Source organism: Microplitis demolitor, chromosome 7 (genome assembly GCF_026212275.2).
Source record: "Microplitis demolitor isolate Queensland-Clemson2020A chromosome 7, iyMicDemo2.1a, whole genome shotgun sequence".
NCBI classification, from domain to species: Eukaryota; Metazoa; Arthropoda; class Insecta; order Hymenoptera; family Braconidae; genus Microplitis; species Microplitis demolitor.
The window spans coordinates 19,991,102-20,012,566 of record NC_068551.1 but is presented as its reverse complement, the minus strand read 5'-3'; the positions used below and the strand labels follow the sequence as shown (position 1 = coordinate 20,012,566).

At 37.6% G+C, this 21,465-nt stretch overlaps 1 protein-coding gene across 2 annotated transcripts in view; it reads right to left on the bottom strand.

Annotated features, from left to right (window-relative positions):
- The window catches only part of LOC103574458 (zinc finger homeobox protein 4), a 142,069-nt gene extending 121,486 nt beyond the window's left edge, over nucleotides 1-20,583 (bottom strand). Inside the window, exons 1-2 of one of the 2 annotated variants that reach the window (XM_053740345.1) lie at nucleotides 20,231-20,583; nucleotides 8,130-8,180 (exon numbers count right to left, since the gene is read on the bottom strand). The gene's annotated coding sequence lies outside the window, so the exon portion shown is untranslated. Of the gene's footprint in view, nucleotides 1-8,129; nucleotides 8,181-20,230 lie in introns of those variants that run through there. The other variant, XM_014443512.2, reaches the window with a different exon arrangement.
- Nucleotides 20,584-21,465: the final 882 nt, after the last annotated feature.

Genomic DNA, 21,465 nt, shown 5'->3' with positions numbered 1-21,465 from the left:
ATTGAGAATTTCGCTGTCTAATCGAGTTTTTTTTTGTTCACTTAATAAACGGAGTTATAGATTACTTAATTCTACGGAAAGTGATGAATGATTTCATCGAATTTGAACCATATGAAGACTGTTGAAAAATTTTTCATAAATTATATGGAATTAATGCCACAAATATTTTGAAATCGATATTTAAAAAGTAATTTTGTGTCATTACTCACCAACTTTCTAAAAAATATAACGCCTAATTAAACAATAAAAAAAAAAATTCCTCGAAGATCTAATGAAACAATTTGTCTTTCAGAAAATGACTAAAGCTGAGTCAAAAATCCGAAAGAATAAGATGATGATGAAGTGGTCGTTAATTAGTGTAGCTCATTATCCTCAGAATAAAATGTGAAAGAGCATAATTCATTCACGTGGAATTGATGTAAGAATAAATATCAAAAAATTGAAAAGTTCTTAGTAAGATTTTCTTTCTAAATTTTTTTTTTTTTAACCGAGTTCGTTAACGAGTCGAAGTAAATCGTGAAGAAAAAAGGGAAAGCGATCGATCACGAATGAAACGAGAGTAGCTTAAGTCTGCTCCGTTTTCTTTTCTCTTTCGATTCCTCAAAAAGTATATAGATATATCCGCGATAGCTCCAGATATACCCATAGATTTAGCCATATATACATATATATACATGAATGTTTCTTTGGCTGGGTCTACCTTAAGGAGCGTCATTGTGCGTCTCTCCTGAGCCGGTAAAATGCGTGAATTCGTCGAAATCGTACGAAATCTTTGGGTAACAATAACATTTCAAGGTTTATAAAAGATGAGGGAGACTATCCATCTTTGGTATTCATTCACGGAATGAATGACTCGTAGGTGGGGTTATCTGGGCATACATATACATACATATATATATATATATATATATATGCCATCGCGCAGTCGGTTGCAAGGGAGTGAGACTGAAAAGTTCGATCGGGAAAACGTTAAAAGAAGAAAGTTATTGTTAAAATGAATAACATCGATAATCTCTTGGGTTGTTTCTCCAACAAAAAGTTAAAAATACTCGAAGCCATTACTTGAATATATGGTAGTAATATTTTTATATTGTCATTTACTCTTGTTGAGAATAATATTATTAATGAATAAATAAATAAATATGATTTAATATTAAAAATAATAAATACGTCATTACGGTCGAACGTTCCTCATTCGTGTATTATTATTTAAACGCAATAATGCATTATTATTGTAGTAATGCATATAATTCAACGAATATTAATATTAAGTATGAGCCTTTCGTGCATGTAAGTTGTATCATTATCTCGCATATCGAGTATTTTTACTTTATTTCTACTCGCTAACATTATATATCGCTAATAAATAAATCTATCAGTTGCCATGTGATGTGTAATGCATAAAAAATAGCATTTTTTATTGTTAATTAATTTAATCGACGGCAATAAATTATTTTAGAAAAAACGGAATTTTTTTCACTGGACTCAGAGGAATTCGCTTTTAATTCGACGGAAAATTTTTAATGTCCACGGAGTTTATTTTAGAGCACAGGAAATTGGTTTATATATTTTTGTTGTATATTAAAATATGTACATACAAAAGAGTATAAATAAAAAAAAAAAAAGAGAATGAAGTCGGTAGAGGATAAGAGAAAGACGGAGCTGAAAATGCCACTCGGGAATCGGCGGCCATAATGAGTGGCCGGTGAGCACATTGTCATGCTAATCTAAGTTCGGGTCCAAACTTCTTTATTCTGTTATTTTTTATATTCTTAAATATATTTATCTCTGTCTTACTGATGGGTCCCTGTCTATTTAGATAAATATATATGTATATATGTATATGTGTGTATATAGTGTAAGAGATGAACGAGGACAAAGGGACGACCGGTATTTCCTTGGACGTTCGCAAGACTAGGGCCGAGCATGAGCATCAACATACTCGTGCTCGGTTTTCATGTGACCCAACGCCTGATGACAAAGAGTCATTAATTTTTTTAATCTCATCGTATCTAACGGTTGATGAATCATTCGTTTTAATTATTTCTGTTGTTGCTCTCGGGTTCTTATACATGATTAACGAATAATAACGACTAACGTGAATAATAATTCGGGGAATCGGTGGTCCTATTCTTTAGACCGTCATTCCATTCCACGATGACTGACAAGTATTTTCAATTGTATTTACTGAATAATATTGTATTTTCAAAATTATCGTTCATCAATAGTCTTTATTGTTGTTTAACTATTAACGTTCGAAAAATTTATCTTTCAATTGGTGGGTTGTTCATTTTGTCGATGCACATGTTCGTTGGAAGTCACATATGTATACACTGGCCCCGGGAAAAATGGGGTGGCCAAAAATTTTCATCGACATATTTTATATGAAATTCTCCCTAATTGTCATTTATTACATCTGCATTTATTTTTGAGCAATTCGTTACTCAGGTCGATTTTGTATTTTATATAAATGGCCATACTTGTAAAAAATTTTATTTTCTCTTTCTGAAGCTACCCCATTTTGTCCAACCATGGAAAAAAATTTTCAAGGCAATAAGAATTTTTTTTTAATTTTTCAAAGGGGAGTGTCCCCTATTCTTTATAAAAATTTTTTTTTGTAAAATTCATAAATCAAAAAAGACATTAAAAACAATTATTCTTCGGAACAAATCAGTTTTTGGAAAAAAATGCTATCAGAAAATGATGAAAATTAATTTTCTCATGGTTTCGACCTCCACTAATTATGAAAATTAAATCAGAATACAGTTGCCGTTACTCCTTGAATACGCGTAAAAATTTACTCTACACAGATAATGAATTGAATGAAAAAAAGAAAGTATTATGCTTACAGGAAACAAGATTGTGACATAAGTATATACAGTAGTTTTATTCAGTGTGTACTAAAATTATTCATACTTGGACGGGAAAAAGCCGCAAATGCAATGAGACACAATGTAACGTTGTCGATGGTGAAAAAAAGAGAAACAAGTAAAGGAAGGATCTTGGGTACGGGTCAACGTCCATTTGGAAGCATACAATTAACGCGGCACCCGTCAGTTACGCCCTTCCGCGGACATCCAGTTCCACAACTCGCACTCTAATATTTAGCGTATATGTATATATATTTAAATCTAGATGTATATGTAAATGTAATTGTGTATAAACGAGTGGCAAATGAATCTGAGAAAATTCCATTGCAGTAACGATCAGTTACGGTTGGCTGGAGAAGTGTTTGATCTAATTCGACCGTGACACTCTCATGAAAACGATCAAAATCACATGAATTTCATTTAATTTAGATAAAAGCTAGTCTGTAAGAGGTATTTCATTTCAGTTGATTTATTTCCTTTTATTTAATTAATTAATTTTATACTTTTTATGTGGCCTAAATATTTTGAGGTCTAAAAATATTTGAATAAAATAAAAGGCATCAATAGTCGTTTCGAACAGTAAATAAAACTAGAGCCCGGACAATGGGAAGAAATTTAAATGGATGAAAATAAAATGATAAATTAAAATATATGAATGCTACGGAGAAAATACGTGAGTATTAATAAATAATATTCAAAATATTATTAATTATGTAGGAGGGAAAATTTTAAAAAATCAAATACTCGATTGGGCGCTCAAATTTTCGAGGCATAATCCGAGCGGTTCATTCTTGGGCTGACGGGTAGCAGGTATAGAACACACACCTACACTCATCATCAACATCATCAGCATGATCGGCCAGGTGTACGAACCGGGACTGGGACCGTCAATTCTTTTTTCTCAAAATAAACTCATTGTTGTTTAAAAGTTTATGTAGGCCCTTGCCCAAGAACCTACACCAGTTTTCTGGTCTCCAGTCTCTAGTGCTCTGTCGACTGAACCATCAGTCGTTCGCTAAACTATTTGTTTACTAATGACGGATTGTCCTGGCCCAGCGGTCCGTCTTAACTCACCCTCTTTTATCTTATTCTTTTCTTTCTCACCCGAATCCATATCCATTTTGGCTTATTTTCCTCGTTATTATTATTATTTTTATATATTATAAAAAATTTATTTCTTCCTTCATTTTCATTTTTCTCTTCATTGTGTCCCACAAATAAAATCTATACTCAATACGTTTTTTATTATTTTTTTTCTTAAGAAAAATAAAAAAAAAAAAAAAAAAAACTATAAAACCGAGGATTTTAGATTTTAGATCTTTAGATTTATAATTTATACCCAGACATAAAAATGAAAATAAAAAAAATATATAGGACACGTAAGGTATTTTTAGTGTCAAAATAATTATTAAAAAAAAAATAAAAAATGTATATATATATATATAAAACGTAAAATAATAATTGGTTTTAAGATAATTAGTGTTTCATCATTATAAAAGTATTCAGGCGTGATTCATCGAGTTGTGTTAACTGACGGTTAAAAAGATTTTTCGTTGAATTGGTCGATGATCCTTGATTATTTGTGATTAATTGGGGTCACGGCAAGGTTCCAGATCGATTGATCGATCGAGTGGTTACGTACAGTTTGATACTTGGTAATATTTTTACCACCTCGCGAGTCTAAGCCTATTTCTCTAAAACTCACGTCTAATAATAGTAGAGGTGCGGGGAGTGCGCTGTGGCAGTAAAACTTTCACGGCCGGTACGCGGCAATAGAGAAACAATTCCGGCAATTTGTGCGTCGCTGGTTGTTCTACCTGGAGGCGAGAGGATACTCGAAACGAAACGAAACGAGAGAATAAAACGCAAAACTAACTGGTGTCTGTGTATGGACTGTGTACGTGCAGAGGTTTCGGCTCATCGAGTCCTCGGGCGAGACCCCAAAAAGATCTCCGATGAGAGGCCCGAAAACCGATTCAAGTTAATTGGACGCTATAGGTAATTACGCGCAATTAGGAGTTGCCCAGCGAAACGTTGTCTCGAACCTCGGAGCTATAAATCCGAGCGAGCGAGGGCGAAAATTAATATGGACGAGACAGAGATGTGTTTATGCGAATTTCGTAGCTGAGTTGATATGAGGGTTGACGACGTTCTTTCTGAACGTCTTTCAAGAAATGAGACCGAGATTTTGTGTGCTGCACATATATATGTATACTATATATATACATTGATGCTCCGCGCAGGTACACAAATTATCTGGCGACGAAAAAACAACCGAGTAGCAATTAAATAATATGTTGTTATTATAGTCAGACTTTGTCTATGTTGCTTCGGACATTTTTGCCGCCCTTTATTTATATTTCATGGTGGCCGGTTTTTTTTAAAATATTTCTCATCATTTGGTATTTTTTTGTTCGCTTAATTACTCGGCTCTTTCATTTGATTTTAATTCTGCGAAAAATTTTTTAATACAATAATTGTTTACAATTTGAGTAAAAGATGATTGGGGTAATTTTTACATTTAATTGATTACTGACGCTTCTACTACAAGTGATGCGCAATCAATTGAAACCATTCTGTCTTGTTTTTGCTAATTAATTATTTTTTCAAAGCGCAAAAAATTGAGGCGAGTAATTTCAATATTTGGTATAAAAAAAAAATTTGGCTGCAATGTAGTAATAAATTATACAATAATTTATATGAACGTAAAATATTAGGAGAAAGTTATTTTTCAGCGTAGACGAGCTAACGGAAGTAAAAATAAGACCAGACCTCATATAACTTCCGAGTCATCTGGCGTGTCAGATGCAACCAACACCCGTTACATAAACTTGCCGCATATATGCACACACCAGAGGCGGCATATTTCATAATAACGTTCACCAATATCTTTGTGCATGTATATTAATAACGCCAGAAAAGGATGGGACGTGTGTGGTTTGGCACAACGACCCAAGAGCAACATCCTCACTCATTACTGTAGCCGCAATTAAGGCCCAATTTAGCCGGCAATATAATAACCCTCGATCTGCCGGCGCAAAACAAGCCTCGCGCGAGAACAACCGGCTCGGGTATTTTTTGCCCAGCGTCACCTCATTCCAACTTTTTATTATTTTTCCATCACTGATAACTATGACGCTGGTTGCGCTAATAATCAAACGAATTCCCGGGAGTCTAGTAATCTAGTTCCCACTCTCTGGTGATGCTGAAATTTTTCCGAAGCCGGTCAAAAGCTTTATGTAGACAAACCAGACGGGGATGGGATGCCGATGAAATGAATGAAAAAATTCTGGTAAAGTAAAATACTGGCAAATTGCAACGGGACGTTTGCATCAACGATCGGCCCAATTGCGTAAGCGTAAATTCATCCATCTCCTGGCTCTGTCTGCCTGATGGTCTATATATATACATATGAGTAGACAAAACGAGTTTTCGTAGTAGGTGAGATGCAGTGATGGTGTTATATACTAGATTTAACACTGCGTTTCTGTATATAACAGCCTGTTGTAAAAGTTTTCATATATATATATATATATATATATATATATATATATATATATATATATATATATATATATATATATTGGGGAAATATTCGAAAGCACGGAAACTACTGCAGTGTAGGCAGCATCAGCAGGAGCAGGAGTAGTCCAGAGGTCCCAAACGCGTGTTGCGACAACGAACAATACATGACAATGGGATCGCATCCGATTTTTGCATGCCAATTTCGCTCGGCTGCATTGTGCTGTAGACAATGCGCCAATAATTGCGCTAAACGGTTACCATTCATAAGCCCATTCGACTGAATTCAAACCACCTTTATCGTATCCATTATCGTCGCTGTAGCTTGCTCGCGGCCCAAAATATAATCGCCTGTGTCTCTCTATCTACATAACTATATAAATATATATGTATATGTAGTTATATATTTTTTATTTTTAACAATTGATGTTTTTAACCAATAGCCAAAAATTACCGCGGCCACTTTGGCTTATAACGCGGACAAAAAGGTTTAAATTTGTGGATTTTAATGGCTCGCAATTGGCGACGGATTTTTTAACTGACGTATTAATGGTTGGGTGTTGGGACGAGAACGTTTTGGTGGACTTGAAGTGAGACGAGGTCTCGGAATATGATTTACGAGGCACTTTGCCCCGATTAACGCGCCCGAAAACGCCAGAATGTGACGAGCTCGACGTGACTGTTAATGCCGTGTGAGTAAATCTCCCGCGGATTTACTGTCATCGAAAAAAAAAAAAATATAAACCGTGTAGTAATTTCCAAGTGATAGCACGGCAACATAATAATAATTTATATCTAGTTCTTAGAAGATGGAGAGCGAAACGAATAAGCTGGAAATATTCTATAACTCCATCATAATATGTCTGTTTTTTGAATGACGACGGACTTATTGCTCGACTGTACGTTATGAGCAAAGCGTCTTATGCAAGAACAATATCTTCACTCAGCTCAGACATATATGTATATAAATATAAATCTCCTTTTATATATTTCTTTTCATAAAAATTGTCCAGGTATCGTTACAATGGACGAAATCGGATTTGCAGTCGTTAGTGTCCAGTTTCGAGATTTTTTTTTTACATTTCCAATCGCTTCCTTCGAATCAGATGCTCACAGAAAATTCAAATAAATAAAAATCGAATGACTAAGTCGGAAAAATAATTTTAAATGTACAAAAAAAAAATAAATAAAAGAGAATTTGATACTCAAGACTACAGGCTCTGGAGAGAGTGAAGCCCTGACTCCAGATGTGCAACGCGAAGGCTAAAGTTAAAAAGAGGAGTAATAAACTTACGAGTGAAAACAAAAGATGGTTTTGAAAAAAAAAAAGTAAGAAGGGGTTTATATGTGGAGGCGTCGAAGTGAGAAAATCTGAAAGAGGGCACGAAGATGTCGAGAGGCCAGCAAGGTGTGAGTCGCTTGGAAATATATATAGGTACCTACGGCTAACTGGTCGTTTATTATGCATCGAAATGCCAGCTAAGATGCCACGCGAGTGGACGAGACGCTGTAAACCGTGGATAAAAATAAAGTAACCGCTGGAATGGTTCCTCTGAGTGATTCCGAGTCGCTTGAGGCCTTCTTCGATTTTATGCTTTCATTTCATTTTATTTTTTTTTCGCGGTCTATTCTCCCTCTACTCGATCTGACTCTATGAGTCTTCACCCCTCGCCCTTCCGAGCCCCTAACGACTTATCTACCATGCATAGGAGTATTATCTCTGTGCATTTAACTCACCGAATTCCAGAGTGCTCTCGTTGACGTCACATCCTCCGAGCTCTACAGAACCTGCAACACAAAAGAGTCATTACAAAAGATCCTTACATCGGTTGTTATTAAATACCCGAGCTCTTAACTGACGTTGAAGCAGTTTTCAGACCCAACGTCATCAGCAAATTTAAAATTATGTTTATAAGTATTTTTAATTAAAGTTTCATTGGGACAAAATCAAGGAGCTTTTGAGAAATTTCATAACAACGATGCAATCAGCAGCTGGCTTTACTTAAAGTAATAATAATACGCGAGTCTACATTACTGTGGACTACTAAACACAGTTAGCGCACGTATTATATCCCGATGCATAAATGTGCGGGTGTTGTGGGTGTATCAGTAATTTGAACGACGAGTTGTTGCGCCACATCGGAGCCGCTCTATAATTAGTACAGAGACCGGACGATTTTTATTTTCGGTTAAACTTGAACGTCCTTGCTAAATGCCACGGTGACTTTTAGTAAATTTTGTATATTTAATACTCTCCTTTTTATACGAATCGTCAATGATATGAAAAATAAACAAAATTTAATTCCGTCTGGCATTCAATTTTAAAATATAAAGTTACGGGTTTATTTAAAAACTTTATTCCACTGTGCACATATTTTTATTAAAACCTCAAAACCGCTCAATAGACTGATGGATTCATTTTATTGTCACGAATCCATGGACCGAGGATGCTCGTTAAAGTGCTGCTATCACAGTGCTACCGCACTCATTGAACGTGTACTGCTTTACATTGTCAAGCAAATAAACGACAAGCTGAGATGGAATGGAAGATGCCCAGCTTCTGCTGCTGCAGGAAGAAGAGTAACAGCAGCTAAAGCCAAAGTACCAGCAGAAATACAAGGACTGAGCCACATGTACATCAGTTCCATGTGTTGGGTGTCGTGTCAAGTACGCGCGAGATATCACATACCAACACACTGACGACATGTTTAATCTACAATTACAAACGAGTGTAATGAAAGAGTTTAGCTGAGAGTTTATCATAATAGAGTCAACCCATCATAGCCGTGACGTGTTTTGGTGAGCGTAATTGTGCTCAGAATTGAGAGAAAAGAATGAGGTGTACACTGAACGCGTCGCAAAGCTTCACTCGGTTAATTAGAGACGATACAGAGAGGGTGAACGTGTGCGTCGAAAGAAGAATTACTGTACGTCTCACGTTTCTTCTTTTATTCCATCCTTCAATATTGCCTTCTTACTCTCTTTTTTCTTCGGGTTCAGCTTCTGTTCTTGATTCTTTTCCTTACTCTTCAGCCACCACCAACTTTTTTTGTTCATTGCACCTTGCTCTCTTTACTTTTATCTTTATTTAGTATTTTTTTTTTTGGTGTCTGTAGTAGTGGTGTCCACTCTACAGCTCATATACACGCCTCAGCCCATTTGTGTGTTGGCTGTGTTTGTTTAATCAGACGCGGAGCTCAGTCTTCATTACCCGTACTAATTTATCTGGCCTGTCGCCCGATTCCTGCTGGACTAAATATATATATATATATATATATATATATATATATATATATATATATATATATATATATATATATATATATACTCGAGAGAAAATCAACCAGCACATCTACGTTATTTGCTCTAGACGATTCACCAACACACTGGGCTAAGATTTTAACAAAACTCTCAAGTATTTCATTTATAAATAAATAAGTAATTTTAGTTTGTCATTAAAAATAAAAAAACGTTATTTCAAACTTGGTAACAATTAAACTATGAATTAAATAATTTGTCTGTTAATAGTAGACGTCGTAGAACAAGACAATTGGATTAAATGACAAATTAAGCGGCGGTGAAGGAAACATTTAAGAGCAGCCTGAGTGATCAGAGAAGTGGATACATCTAAGGATTAAAATAAATTCGATGACATCAGAGAGTGACGAAAAAAAAAAAAAAGAAGCTGGAGAGTAAATGAAGGGAGCGAAACCCGTGGTCACGTGACTCGCGGAAGACAAAGCTGCTGGGGGTGGCGGTGGTTGAAACGACGAGGGAGCACCGGGATATCGACAGCAATATTCGTTAAGCCTTACTAAGACCTTGTATACTGTGTACAGTAGTCGGGTCATTTCACCAGCTCCCTCGCTATCTGTCTCTTTGTTTAAGAATTCACTTCTCTGTATGTCGTCTTGCGTCTTATTCTTTCGCTCACCCTATATATCTATATCGATATCTATATTTATTATCGGTTTCTTCTGAGTCCTCCTTCGCTTAAACAAAACTCCACTCCTCGGTGGGTATCTTCATCTCAGTTTGATCCTACCAGCCTCTAAATGGCACTGAGGTTGCTGCCGGATCAACGCGTCAATAAGGTGTTTGTTTAATTTGTGGATGAACCCACCACCAGCAGTCGCCTGCTTGTCGCCAGGGGTACTCAACCCTCGCTCGACTTTATTACACCACTTTATTTATAAACCATTTTTTTTTCCTATTTTTTTTTACGTTTCCTAACAACACATATATAATTAATTATTGATTAACAAACGCTGGCGCAAATGGCATAGTTTATTACAAAAACATAGAGACGTAAAAGTTATTTACAACAAGTATTTTCCCCGTGTATTTATACCCGACTGACATTTGTAATGCCACCGACTAATGTATAATAAATAAGTGTCTGCATGGCGTGGATGTAAATATAAAATAACTGACACGTAGATTCATGGCGATATTACACGTATCGTCATAATGGACACGTATTTTCGATATTGATGCCGATGCGAGCAAGTTTTGTTTAAGTTTCGCGTATCGACATTGATGGATTTACGTTACGATGAATGAGCTGTACTGTGAGTGCGTGCATTGATAGTATAATAGACCATAGGAGTGTCACAGGGGGATGCTCATCATCGTCATCAGGAGCGTGAGTGTGATTGTGAACGAGAACTAAAAGCCCAACGTAAAAAAGATAGTATAACGGTCTGTGGTGATTGTTTAACCGTTTTTTCGGGGTCGAGAAATGACCAGTTCCTACGCGCATGAGAACTATGCCTGAAACAAAAGCCCTGGAAACCTGTTGGAAACAATCGGCCCGCGAACGGCTCAACAACCCCCTTGTGCAGTTACTACCACCGGGACTTTCTCGCGTTATTCTGTTGCGAGTATCTAAGGTTGTGTTGGTAGTATATATATGTATATAACCATACATAGCCCGGAGGGATGAACAGTTGGGTGGCTTTTTTTGCTCTCGCTTCCTCGGTGTGCGCCTATTGTGCTCGGCAATCGCAACATGTGTGCCCTCTTTAGTTAAACTCTTTTTATCTTTCTTTTTCTACTTCTCTCTTACTCTCTCTTTGATCATCAGGATAGTCTATGTGTCACGTTTGCATCCTCGTATTCATCGGGTGACGCGAATTAATCGCATTTAATATTTAAGTTTATTTCATCTCCAGTCTCATTATCTCTGCAGATTGTTGGATTATGCAATTGAATATATTATCACATCTCTGGTAAATAAATTATTTAAAAATATCTCGAGCAGAATTTCCTATTTGCGAAGCTCATTAATTTTCGTCCGATCTTGTAAACCGAATTTTTGTTACCGACGTCATTACTAAATTTAATGAAAGCTTATCAGACACACTATATATCCAGTCCTTATCAATTTCCGTCTTGGAGTCTCATCTAAACTTGGAATAATAAAAAAAACAAGACTTGGTTTTGCAAAAAAATGCAGCGAGTCACTGGATTTTTAATATCACGTCAGAGGATTTAGCGTTGTATTTTTTGACTTTATTTTATTTAAATATAATATTTGCGCAAGGTGACTGACATCGTCTAATACAGTGGAGCATATTACACACTGAGACTCGGCTAATTTTCTTCTCCGTCTCTGTCTTCATTTAATCGGTCTCTCTTATTTTCGCCCGACCACCCCGTGACCGTAGAAAGAAATAAAACGCCGAGAGAAAGAGTATAGAGGGTGCGAGTCTTGGCGGCGACTGTGTAGTGTTCAAAGATGCGGGAACAAGGCCGAGCTGACCGAGGTGGCAAGAGGTGAGCGGTGGCCAGAGGGTTAAGAGACTACGTCGGGGTGTACATGTATGTACAAGCATCAGTGAACAAGTATTAGTAGTAGTGGTAATCGTAGAAGTAGTAGTAGTAGTAGTAGTAGTAGTAGTAGTAGTAGTAGTAGTAGTAGTAGTTGTGAAGCAAGTAAAGGAGAAAGACGACCCGGTTGGTCAGTAGCTCCTTACTTAAGGGGGTGGTGAGTCTGTTCTTAATTAACGCTCGCCTCTTTTGCTTCATCCCCTTGGCCACCGTTTTCCCGTAATGAGGGTACTACTGTATGTAAGTAAAGACCCGTGGATTGTATCTCTACACTAAAAGTGTGAGTGTGTTAGTGACCTAGATGAGACGAACCTCGTCTAGCTAATTCTTTTCTTCCGCACTGACCACTAAAGTAAGTAGATGGCCATGTGCCACCCTTCCCTCCTTCTCTCAGCTCCTCTTTGTACTCGTGTACCCACCAAAGCTTATATCGACGCCACATACACACACATTTAATGAGTATCTTTCTTCTTACACACTCAAAAGAACCCATATCCCAATACTAATAGTCTAGACTATTTGGTTTCGGTCCTATCATTTTTATAAAATAAAAACTACGCAAAGATCGTTTGCTGAATTTCTTGCGTTCTTGTTCTCTACCAGCATTTTATTTAAAACATAAAACTAAAAATTTACTCTGACTGAAGAAACGAATTTTTGGGCAAAAAAATAACAAAATTTCGTGTCTGGGCTGAATGTTGGGAGAGTGAAATTATAAATAAAATAAATTATATAGATAATTAATAATAATTATATGATACGAAACGGAATGAGGTAATTACTTGTGTTTAGGCTAGACGATTCGGTTGGGTAACGTTTCCACGTGAATCGACCCCTCCTTAATTGTCTCTACGGCATTATATTATACTAGCTTACTATGTAATGTAATGTAATGTAATACATATATATATGTGTATATATTTTGCACGACTCGTAGTGAGCTCACTGACATGGTTGAATGTTTTAAGAGACATGTCCCAGAGTATTTTTCTCAGTGGCGGAGGAAACATAGCCTAGGCGGGGAAAGAGTCCTGGCAGTCTGGAGGATAACAGCAATTAAGCCGTCCGTTAATGGACAACGATTGTGATTAATTATCGGATTTAATGACCGGTCGACATAGTTGTAAATATAGCCGAGGGGTATACACAAGGTGGACCGTAAAAATTAGAGACCATGACTCCGATGAGTGTCTCCGGTTTAGTTCTCTCGGCTAGATTTAACTGGCTGCAGTGTACATGTGTGTTGCGAATAAGAATGTGGGAGTTGTAGGTGGAGGAGAACCGAAGAACGAGGAGAAACGGGAGACTATGTATTATATGCCCGGCCAGAGAACAAGAAAGAAATTATTTTAAAAAATAAGTAAGAGAGTAAGAGCGAGCCGGTTACACTCCGCTGATCCTTTAACCGGCAATCACTCGACGAGCTGTGGGACCGGCCCAGGATCTTATTGTACGGCTTTTACGTACGTTGCCCGCTGGGTACATCTGCGTGCTCTCGAGTCTACTTTACTTGTATGTACTTTTATGTATACATATATATTTATATATTTATATGTAAAGAGAATAGCGAGACTAAGACAGAGGATGCAGGACAGAGGAAAGAGATGAGTTAAAGAAACTTGAAGAAGTGTCCTCAGGCTCGTCGTCTTACTAGATGTAGTTGTAGTTGTAGCTGTAGTTGTAGTTGGAGTTTTAGTTTTACTTTTGTAGTAGGTTGTAAACAGATGGAATGAGAAATGCGTTTCATCTACTCACTCGGATTTCAAATTTAATTTCATACGGTTGCCAGGCACACATGCGATGAGTTCGATGACAACTACTCTGAATAACCGACCAACTTTCCTACATCACTGCAGTGATTGAGAGTGGCTTCTGCATTTGTTGTTAATGTTCATCATTATTATCATCATTATTAATAGGAGAAGGTGGAGATGGAGCTGCAGAAGGTGTAGCGGATGTTACTGGCAACGACATCGTTGCTAACATACTGACGGAGAATTTCTCATAAACATGAGCAACTTACGATGTTAATTATTTACCGGCTACTGATGCTGGGGTGTGTGAGTCCGTGTGTGGGTTTGTGTGCTAAAGCTGACGTACGCCGAAATAGTAAGCAAGAATAATTAAATCCCCTGGCATACATTATAAACTATTCGTTCAAAGCTGCGCTCTCAGTTGCTGTACATTTGGCAACTCGAGTGTCGGCGGCATAAACCTACTAAATATTTTCGACTACTACTTAAATGTATTAATGTACACATGCTTAATCTCTTATCCTCTGGGTAGCCGTTAAAAACATGTGTCCGCGTACAGGCGCGTGAACTCGTTTCGTATTTTATTTTTAATAAATTTAAAGCTTCGACTATTGGATTATTAATAGAGTACTATTTCATCTAGCATACGGACAAAGAGAAAATAATATCGTCGTTCACGATTCATGCGCTGGTTGAGCCGCCGGGGAGGGGGGAGTACAGAAAAAAAATAAAAAATAAATAATAAATACGAATAAGCGCGAGGGGAGGGGGTCGGTAGCATTAGCAGTACGCGCAACAGTAAGGAAATAAATCACCGTCAGTAAAATCTCATCGTCTCTAGTGCTTTTCAAATTTATTTTTATCGTTGTCATGAGCATTATTTAACACACTTCAAGGATCTTGTTATTTTTCGAATAAAAAAAATGACTAATAATAATTATGATAATAATAATAATAAACTCGCGGAGAGTTTCATCAGGATTATTTATAATTTTGTCGCCGAGTGAATTTGTCAGACCAATGACGACGACTTGAGGGACAGCTTGAGGAACCGGTGGAAGGTGGAAGTTGCAAGTGATCGCTCAGCCTCGGTGTGAACTAAAGAAACAGATGAGTTTAATAAGAATCCCGCTAGCCGACAACTGCCAACGGAAGTCAAACTTTCTATCTCTCTTATTCACCGTTTCCTTCTTTTACGGGTTTTCGGACTCCCAGACCGGGTGGTACACTTATTCTTACGCAACTTCTTCCGGCTCGATTCATCTCGCTCGGGGGAGGGCCCGAAAGTGAGAGTCGGCTGCGAACTCGAGTGGTAGAAAAAAACCGGTGGAAATTACTGGTTTTATATAATACATATATATTAATAAATAAATATAACTATATATATATATATGTATGTATATGTATATATATGTGGATAGAGATATGCGAGTGCGCAATTGGTATAGCGGTATATAGTGAGTATAAAGGGTCGAGTGGATAGGAATTAGGGGTAGTGGCAGGATGCACGCTCGACTCTACCAAAGTTCTGACAGGATTCTTTTATTTCATTATATTATACTATATTATAATACTTTTTTCTTGTACGCTCATCGCCGGTCTGTGCTCATCGCATCGTAGTCGTCAGAATCGTCCTTGTCGTAGTAATAGTTGGTCGCCGTCGTCGTCGTCGTCGTCAGAGTATCGATTGGCTCGTATAATAATTACCTCTCCGACATTAGGGGCTCTACACCCGTTTCTAACCCCCTAAAACTACATCAGGATCTGCCCCACCACGTCATCTATCTGTCTTTATCTCTGTCTTTTTCGCTTTTTCGCTTCCCTACTGTACTCTAGACAAAAGAGGGTGGTAATGGTGCCGGTGATAGTCGTGGTTCACTCTAACGGTCGCAATGCCGCATCGTTTCTTTCTATCACGTTTCTTTGATTAATTACCCGATTGCCATCCAGTAAATAAATATTTGCCAAGTACTTTAGCCATAAAGTTTAACACATTCATATCTATATAGATTTTTATTTTTACTTATAAGAGTCTGAGTACGTGTACGGACGGATGAGATAGACAGCTACAAGTCTTTTCTCATTAGAGCTCTGGCCTGAATTATTTTTTATGTATCAGCCTCAGGCGATCGATTAAACCGGAGAAAAAAATAATCCGTGGTATAAATTGCGCTCGAAATTTAAAAAACTTAAGCCCGGTTTACTCCTCGGTAACTTTAACTAGCCTCAGTTTTCCAATTTATAAACTCTATCGGGTCATCATTAATTCACGTAACATCAGAAGCGTCTTTGGGTAATAAAAGGTACGAAATTTTTTTTGTAAAAATACAGACAGGAACAAGGCGAGTGGCGTGTCTTTCTGATGGAAAAATGAACCGGCTAAAAAATATAAAAAAATGATAAAAATAAAATTAAAATAGTAAAAAATCGATTGGCGAATATAATATGGGTTTATATGAATTCCCCGGAGTTAATGCCGGCAATTTAGCGGTTGACAAATGGCGAGTAATTTAAGATAAAATAGTAATATGTATGTGCATAGATGGGTACGCTGGTGGGCTAGTGGATATGTATCGAAGAACAAGAAGGAGAAAAAAGAGAAAGAGCTGGTGGAGAGTACAAGTTTAAGTGGGTGGCGTTTCTCGGGTATTTCTGTATCTAATTATAATCCCTTGGTGAGGGAGCGAGGCAATCGCCTAAAATTAGAGCATATACTCTAACTGCCGCGCTCTAGTGTTAAGCTATTTCATATATATATATATATACATATATATCATATACATGTATCCATCTCATCTTTCTTTAATGCGCGGTAATTTAAGCCAATCGCGGTGTCTTTAGATTTGCGCTGACTGCTGTTCGAATTCATCTGTCGCCTATTTTTTTTTCTTTATTATTAATTGATTAATTAATTAATTAATTAAAATAATAAATTATAAGCAAGATGATTGTTGTTTTGCAATATTTTTTTTTTAATTATTAACTGCGCAACTAATGGAGATTTTATTTAATCAGAAGGTTCTCGAAATGACTGGATGTCGATATAGAGTGAATTAACCTTCAATAAAAATATGTGTGGGACATAATGGATTTGTAAAAATATTAAAAGCTTATAAATAAACATAGTCGTAAATAAAGCCGAGAAGAAAAAATAAAATGGTTGTGAGTTGTGTCTAAACAATTTAAATTTACATGTCACTTATAATTATACCGTTTACACAATACACTCGACATATTTTATGTAAAGAGTGTAGTTTTTTCGGGCTTTTAAAATTTATTTAATTGAATGTAAGATTGATTTATTTAGTTATTTATTTAGTGGTTTTTTTTTGTAGAGCTCGCGAGCGAAGAGGAATTTTATCACTTGTAATTATTTATTGTTGGGTCTACAGCGCGAGAAGAATGACTTTTACCACTTCCATATAGTTAATCCACTTTCTTGGAGGTTTTTCTGTTTTTGTTTTCAATCCTACGAGTGTAATTGAAGCAGCAAATCAAGCCCGAAGGATCTCGGTCTAAGAGCCCGAGAGCGGTGATGAAAGAATGGAGAGGAGAGCGAGTGGATTCTTGAGTGGAATAGAGTAGAGTGGAATGGAGTAGAATAGGAAAATAAAACTAAAAAAATTACGGTGATTAGTCTCTAAATTACTGGTACTCGGAGGTGCCAGTAACGGCTCGCTTTGATCGGAACAGGAGAGGGAGGGAGGGACTGGTAATTAGCCGCACGAACGCGGTGGTGGTTTTAATGAGGGGCTGAAAAAAAAACCAAGGACATTGTAACAGGGTTTAGGTACGAAAGTAAAATAAAAAAACAACAGAGCCCGAGTTCGAGTTCGAGGAAACCGATAATAAAAAAAACACAATAAAGTGGTGAAAAAAAAGTACAGGGTTGAATACGGGAAGTGCAGCCGCGAGAATTTTTTTTTTAAGCGCAAGAGGGATGATGACTGAAGGTGTTAGAAGTCTGTAGGTTAAATAGGGCGTTTGGACCGGACGTCAATTGAAATAAACTGCATGGAGTTAACCCTCTTTGGGATTTATTTAATTTTTAAAAATTAATTAAAACTGGTAGACGAGCGAAAAATTGAAATATTAGTGAGCGAGCTAATGGTGAAATAAAAAAATATAAATTATAGAAATAACAATTCCGAGGAAACAATGACACGGTTGGACAGCGTGTAATTAAGGTCCCTGGAATAATAATCGAGATAATAACGGACTTAGACCGCCGAGGGGTCTCGCGGGTTTAAAGGGTGGCAAGGGTTAGGGAGGCTAGATGAGGAGGTCGGGTGCCCGCGAGCACGACGTTTGGTCGCTCGGTTTGTCGGGTTAATTGTCGTCTGGCGTGTCAGGATTGAGCCTCGCTTACTCGGATACACGCAAATGTCACCGGGAGGCACGAAAAATGTGTTTACTAAAAGCTCAGCTCAAGAGCATCGAGACATGTCTGTTCTGGAGTAGTCCAAGAGCTAAAACGACCGTTTGATAAATTATTTATTTAATTTATCAGCATCTTGGCTCGGGTGCGGGCACGGAGTTGAGAGTTTACTGATGCAGTCTAGAAAAGACCTCGTATAGTGCAGATTAATTAAAACAGATGAATGTAATTAAATAAATAAATAATCCAGTGCCAAAATGAAATGAAAATGTCATATCGTATAGGAGAAGCTCATAAATATCGTAAGATTTAATTAGCGAGGATCTCGAGACAGGTGCTCGTGTAAGGCGGGTGTTTATTATATATAGTGTAGGTTATTTAGCTCGCGAGCATTCCCAGTAATTACGTTTACCTTTAGAGACTGATGGAGCCAGAATGAAGTGAAATAATGCATCCGTGCCACGACATCGGCGCGTTCATTTATTTTCGCCCGCTGACCGCCAGCAAAAAATCTAAACAACAAAACTACAATTTCTGATGCAGTAATAAAACAAATAGATTAAAAAAAAGTAAATTTGTCGGCTGGTTGGTAGACGATCGACATGAAAGTCCACGCGGCCAAACTCAATCCCGCTGTGACAGGGGCTGACGCGATACATTTTTTTTCCTTCAAACTTATTAATTAATTATTTTTCTGATCATAATTGTCACGTATTGGGGACATGAATTTTTTAATTAACAAAACAGATGTGAGAAAATGTAAATATAATTTTGGATATCAGGTTAGCGATGATTCCAGGCGGTCGTAGGAGCATCGTCAGGATTATATTTAGGCATCGTAAAAGAAAATATGCGTTCGTTGGAGCCAAGTCGCTCATTACGTGAGACAGCATTAGTGCGGGTGAACGCGCGGCGTTACTGCTTTCTTATATATATCTGCATGTATATATATTTATCACTCTCACTCTTACTTTTACTCTCTTTCTCTGGCTCGTTGCTTACATGCTTAGGGAATATAACTTTGCGAGCGTAGATCGAAACAAGTTGAGACAGTGCGCTATGCATAGAATATTAGCAATAACGTCAGCATCCATGTTCTTTTGCGATAATACGGGTCACGCGAAATTGCTCCGATACTGTAAGTTAGTCTGGCATAAATCGCAAATTAAAATAATTTAAATTGATTAAGCGATAAAAATCAGTCCAAAATACAACAATCTACTGTGTAAATAAATTGATAAAAAAAAAATGTGTCTGGCAAGTGCGACGAATCGTCTCAAGTAATTTCTAGGTCAACACCGGCAACATTGAGGCATGCTATGGTCGTAAGAGAGAACCGCGTCATCGTGAAACAACAGCCAACTGAAACAGCAGCATTAACTCTTTACTGTTTAGCATTTTCCGGGGTGATAACTCAAAATACATAACAGGAAATAAAAGGTTTTAAAAAAAATATGAGAGAGTCTATCGCTGAATACAAAGTCAAGAGATTTCCGTTTAATTCCTAACTTACCGGATTACCAAAGGTTCAAGAGATAGAGAGTAGTAAACTAGAGTAAAGCAACAGCAACTAAAAAAAGTTTTAAGTAACACGAGGAAGGAAAGAGGGAAGAAAAGGTACTTTGTGATATAATTGAACGGGCTCCAGCCGGATTCGCCGGAAGAGAGTCAGCAGTTGAGCGAGTGGAAGGGTAGCAGAGAAGGTGGTGGTTTCCAGGACGATTCTCATAAGCGAAGCTCGAAAGAGGTGCAAGGCTTGTGTTCGAGGATGAGGTGCCGCGGGATAGGTGGGTGGCTGGAGGAAGCGAACCGGTGGTGGCGGTATGCAAAACAGGCGGTGAATTTAAACGGGCTTGCGCAGAGGATGCCCTCACCTCGTGCTCGTGGCTTATGTTGTCCTCTTCTCTCTCTCTCCCTCTCTCCTGCTCACTCTTTACCAAACTTGTGTTTAGTTAACTCTCTCACTCGTCACTGTTACTGTCACCAGCACACTTCTCCCTCGTACCTTCACAATAAACTACCACCTACTATCTACAGCTCTCCCCTCTATCCCTCTCACTCGATCGTAGTCTCAGTACCTGTACGCGTGCACACGTGATCCAGTCACGCTGTCATCGGCGTACACACAGCCCTCTTCTCAAAATCATAAAATTATAATAATCCACTGGATAATTACTCTGAAGTTGATTTTTAAAATGAATGCAGATGAAAATTATGATTAATTAAATGCATCCGCTGGTCAATAAGACGGAATCATTGTGTGTCTGACATACACTGACAGTTATTACGCGCAGTATGTCAGTGGCGAAGAAATTAAACCCCGTGCCCACTAAATAACTTTAGACGAACAGTTAAAGTTGTACGAATGTGCAGCGAGTCGTTTATTTATTTTTTGACTAGGCTTGGAGAATAATAAATTAATGAGAATAATTATTATTGTAATTAAAAAAAATATGGATAAGTTCGTTAACGGGGATCGAGTAAAATGGCTGCTAGCCGCTCCGGCGCGTCTGAGCTACTGGCTTGCCTCCCTCGTTTTGGTCTCCACACATACCACTAATTTCACACGCTCGAGAACTTACACACTCATGCTACACACACAGCACGTACTTTATGTACATACGTAAAACACTGCAACAACACCACCCAGTGGAATTGTGTGTGTACCGTGTACATACATCCGCACACGCGCCAGCCGCACGCGCACACACGAGAACGCCCCCCCCTCGGCGCGCACGTGTTTACGCGCAGAACAGCTGAGAGCACGAGGAGACGAATTATTAAGAAAGAGTATCATGTTGTGATGCTCTCTTTAGCTCATTTCGTTTTCGTTTAACTTGATATCAATTCGCTCTTCACTTACACTAAAATAATTCTTGGGTAGAAAAATTATTATACCCGAAATAAAATCTCAAGAAGAAAATTTATTTTAATTGATAAGACAAAAATAAACGGCGCCGAGGTTGCTTTTGAATTTCGCTGTTTTAATTGACGATTTAATGTTGCGTAAAAAGTACTCGGCAGTACGCAGAAACCGATGAAATTTTTTTTAGTAGATGGAGTACGAGTTTGCCGAGACGCTCCAGGGGGTGGACGGTCTTGAGGCTGG